Source organism: Tamandua tetradactyla, chromosome 21 (genome assembly GCF_023851605.1).
Source record: "Tamandua tetradactyla isolate mTamTet1 chromosome 21, mTamTet1.pri, whole genome shotgun sequence".
Lineage (NCBI taxonomy): Eukaryota > Metazoa > Chordata > Mammalia > Pilosa > Myrmecophagidae > Tamandua > Tamandua tetradactyla.
Window position 1 is genome coordinate 32,325,896 of NC_135347.1, and position 4,786 is coordinate 32,330,681.

General features: G+C 39.8%; 1 long non-coding RNA gene across 3 annotated transcripts; it reads left to right on the forward strand.

The window, feature by feature from the left end:
• Positions 1 to 777: 777 nt before the first annotated feature.
• Positions 778 to 3,561, forward strand: LOC143665327 (uncharacterized). Of its 3 annotated transcripts, XR_013166880.1 has the most exons (4): positions 778 to 875; positions 2,336 to 2,456; positions 2,541 to 2,745; positions 2,963 to 3,561. It is a non-coding gene; the product is annotated as an uncharacterized LOC143665327 (long non-coding RNA). The 3 variants fall into 3 exon arrangements; XR_013166879.1 differs by lacking the exon at positions 2,963 to 3,561 and having other exon boundaries at positions 2,541 to 2,831; XR_013166881.1 differs by lacking the exon at positions 2,963 to 3,561 and having other exon boundaries at positions 2,393 to 2,456; positions 2,541 to 2,831.
• Positions 3,562 to 4,786: the final 1,225 nt, after the last annotated feature.

Here is a 4,786-nt window from a genome sequence, read left to right on the forward strand (position 1 = left end):
TTTTATGTGTTAATTTGCTTTTCTGGCCGTAAATAAATCTGCTGTTTTTTTATTGCATGGTGGGGATCACATTTCATCCTTTTTCCATGTGAGTATCCTATTATTGCAGCACCATTTGTTGAAATTTGTTTTTGGAGGGCAGGTAGGGAGCGAATGCATGGGCCGGAAATCAAACCCCAGCCTCTCACATGGCGGGCAAGAAGTCTACCACTGAACTACCCTTGCACTCCTTACTCAATTGATTTAAGTACTGCAGAAAAATTATCTCCCATAGTCCTGGAGTTCTTTGATTTCAGGTAGTTAATCAACTGTTTAATGACAGAGTCAAGAACCCAGGTTCCTTTCACTATCTCCTCTGCCATCCTTGAGCTAGTTTTCCTCATCACCACAAGATGACTGACATGGAGAAAAATGGAATAAACTGAGTGTAATGGATTAAATTGTGTGTCCCTCCCGCCCCCCCCCCCCCCCAAAAAAAAGAGAAATGTTGAACTTCTACTCCCCAGTACTTCAGCCTTATTTTTCAAGATGGAATTAGGCAAATTAAAATGAGGTATACTGGCATGGGGTGGGCCGTTAATCCAATATAACTGGTGTCCTTATAAGAAGTGGAAATTCAGACACAGACAGGGACTGTGCAGATTGTTGGCAAACCACAGAACCTGGAAGGGGTACAGAACAGATTCTCCCCTACAGACTTGCACTGAAGCACGGCCCTGCCAATACCTTGATTTTGGATTCTAGATTTCAGAACTCTGAGACAGTAGATTTCTGTGGTTTTAAACCATCCACTCTGTGGTACTTAGTTACAGCAGTCCTAGGAAACAAAGACTCTTGGACTCTGACACATATAATGAAAAGGAAAAAATGCTCTGGTGAGGCAAACAACTGTGCCCACTATTTAGGGGGTGTTTTATCTCTCTCATTTTGGACCTCTTTCCATGACTTCAGAATCTTTAAAAATGTACTCTACTCTTTTTTACTTCCTTAACATTCTCCCTTGCTATTCCATCTACTCTCATGGCTTAATTATCCTGTTTCAGTAGATGATTTCCATATTGTCAATGCTAACCTCTCCCAAACCCTAGCATGCTATTTTCAGAGGCCCACTGGACTTCTTTATCTGGTTGTCTTCTTGCACTTCAAACTCTGTGCCATGTTTACTTTTTAGAACAATTTCTTTTGGGGGGGTGCATGATCTGGGAATCGAACCCAGGTCTCCCACATGGAAGGTGAGGATTCCACCACTGAACCAACCCTTGCATCCTAGAACAATTTTTATTAAAACCAATAGTGGATATTTAAAAAATATCACAGAATCTACTATGAGGAACAAGTGCTAGAGAATAAACACCCAACATTATCAGCACATAGGGCTTTGAGGTGTATTATGTTAAAGAACTTTTTGTCTCATTAAAACTATCTTTTGTTCAGTTTAGGCAAAGATTATCACTAGGTATGGCATTTGTCATGTGAGTAGTTCATACAGATAGGAGTGGTTATGCTTCTAAATCTCGTTCACATCACCTTTTATGCATATTAAATAACACATAGTTGTCCTGGTTTTACTCCCTAAGCGGTTACCAGCCAATGGTTCCAAGCTTACAAGAGAAACAGACATGGAACCTAGCCCTGTTGTTAATAGAAGCAGGACATATTCATATACTAAATCTGTTATAAAGAAATAGCATATTATTTGCAATTAAAATAGAGGAAAAATAAAGTCAGATCCTTCTTGGCATAAATGTTTAAGTATTTTAAAGTTTCACGGTCAGCAAATATCTAAATGAGGATTTTCCCATATTTCCAAAAAAGATAATGTCGAGCATATCTCATAGTGAACTTTTATATTTGAAACTCTTTTTTTTCTAAGTGTAGTTACAAAAATTGAGTTGGAAAACCCCTCTTTTAAAAACATCTTCCCTTAATACACATCACTGTCTAGAATGGAATGAGACAATTTGGCTGACAAAAGCAGCATTGCACAAGAAGATACTTGAGAGGGAAGACATGCCCTCCCTGCCACCATCCCTGCTTTTTCCCTTTGGTTTAAGATTTTAATGCAAAATATGAAGTCTTGTAAGGTCTTAACTGTGCTGTCCAAACATTAGTTCTTTGTCAAACTAATGTTCTTCTGCCCTCATCTGCACTTTCCCAGCTATCAGCATCTTTAGAGATCAGCATTTTTGTTTGTTTGTTTCATAGCCAGAACTACATGTGGCTCTTTGGTTGCCCAGGTATGATTTACAGCCTAAATCTGTAACACTGTCAGACAAGAGTTTCACATGCCTGAACATGCTGAGCTAAGCCTATTGTTTTCTGCACATCTCGGCAGATCTTGGAGAGGCAATACTGGAATGCCTTGTTGCATTCGTTCTTGCTCTTGCCACAGGTCTCCTAGAACCTGTCGTATTGGTGGCGGCTCTTTGTCAAGGAAGCACTTTGCCAACGTGAAGGTGAATGCTGGGAGGGTTTGTCACATGGGAAGGGCTCGGGGCGTCCCTGCATTGGAACTGACAGAGCCCGTCCTTACCTGCCAGCAGGTCCAAGGCAACTCAGGCCGTGTGTCTGTCACAGGGCATGTGTCTATCTGCTGAACGTGGGTCCAGACGACCTGAAGGTTGGGACTTCCCAGACATCTGAAAGAAGAGGCCAGGAGGAAAACAAACTGTTTAATTTTTATCAAATCTTCCTTCTTCAAACCATTTCTCCTCACCTCACCCTCAGCATTTACCTTAATTTCTGGTCAGTAGAATTCCATTTATACATGGTTTTATTGTAACAGCAAATATGTGAAACCAAGATATCTACAAACAAACAAATACAAAATACACTGCGCCTTGTTTGTAATTCTTCAATATTTTAGCATTTGGATGAATAAGTATTTTATACTTAGATGGCATTTAAGACTTTCTTTGCTAGGTTACCTTTCCAACTTTATTTTTCACTACTGTATTCACAGGAGTAGAGAAAGGCTGAACTCCAATCAAATTGGACCTCCTTGCTTTCTCTACCTGCCCTGAATTTTTTTCTCTCCAGTGCTTCTGTCCATGATATTCCTGAGCTTGGAAGGCACTTTGGCCCTGATCTCTCACCAACAAAGCACCTCTGTCCAGTGAAAGGGGCCTTTTCTACAGAGTCTTTGTTTTCTCCAAAAGAGATGATCATTCTCTCTGTGCTTCTCCTGTCTCTCTTTCCTTCCCTTGGTACTTTGTCTCACATGCCATATCCGTTAGTTTGTGGCTTTATCTCTCCTCCATCCTGAGCAACTCCAGGCCAGGCTCCAAGTGAAGGTCATCTTGATCTGTTTGTATGTTAGGCTGCCATTTAGCAGAAGGATAAATGAATCAACAAACACATTTTGGCATAATAAAGGCAATTCCAGAAATAATTTACATTACCTGACTTAAGGCACAACTGAATTTTATTTTAGACTCACAGATCATAGAAGATGGTTAAAGCTATTTTGGTGGTAGTCCACAGATTTCTGAAGGACCAAACAGTTATCTGAAGAGGTCTGAAAATCCACATACTCACTAAATATTGTCTGCCAAAAAAATAAATAATGCCTTTAATATGTGAGAACTATTATTTCAAAATGAATGTAGGTGCTGTGATGTTTAATAAAATATTATTTAATATAAAAGGTTTATTAATATGTCTAGAATTTCTCTGAAAAGATACCAAAGAAACTTATCACAGTTCAGTGCTACTGAACAAGGCTATCTATTTTACCCTCTGATGGATGAGACAGGGAGCTGGTATCAGTAGGGAGAATGGAAGGAGAACTCTTACTCCCAAATTATTTCCAAGAAAAGTGCAAATACCTTTTGACATTTATCGGTCAGTGATATGAGTTATTTCTTTAACCAGTTGGACAATACCTTTAAAAAAATGAAGTGAAAATCACATAACATAAAATTAAACATTTTAAAGTAAAGAATTCAGTGGCATTTAATACAAGGTGTAAGATGATAGAAAATGCTAGGCACTGTGGAGAGCTGGAGAGGACATGTCCTGTTAAAGTACATTCAGATTTAAGTTTGTTTAAAAAAGAAACACATGTCAGTTCAGTGAAACACATTGGTAGGTCCTGCTCGGTCTGTGGACCACCAATATGTAATCCCTGAACTAGAAAGTGCATTCGAATCCTCTTCAGGTAGAAATATAACTGGAGCAGGTTTACCCTATGATTAATTTCACTTCCTTCACACTGAATTCCTGGCTATACCCAGAGTTCAGTGAGTGCTCTAGAGATCCAGGATTTTCCAAGGAAGTCTGTTCTTTGTACTTTACTTTCTACAAACATATAACCAAAGGTGTATAACCAAATATAAGCTATGCTTACATTTCTGTTAGACTTTTCAGGTACATAAATTCCTGACCGAGGGTTTAAAAAAAAAAAAGCCCACTTGTATTGAATACTCTCTGCCAATCTGAAGGTGATCTGTTTTCCTGCCATTGAGGAACTTGTATTACAGTGGGAAGACAGATATGAAACAAGTATGGGATGCAATGCACACCTAGTCCTGGTGCAGAAATAGTTAAGGAAATGCCTGGAGGGGGAAAGAATTCAGACCATCTGCACTAGGCAAGCCTACGTGTCAGCCAGGTGGCTACTACCACTGGGAAGCACCTCAGCGGTGCTTGTTTGGAAAACTGCAAACTCTGGTCTTCCACTGTGAAGTCTCATTTCCCTAGCGGAGCTTTGGTCTAGTAGCTGCATACTCAGTGCTGTGCTGGTAAATGTCAGGCAATCAGGTTTCCCTGGGAGGAAACTGCATGC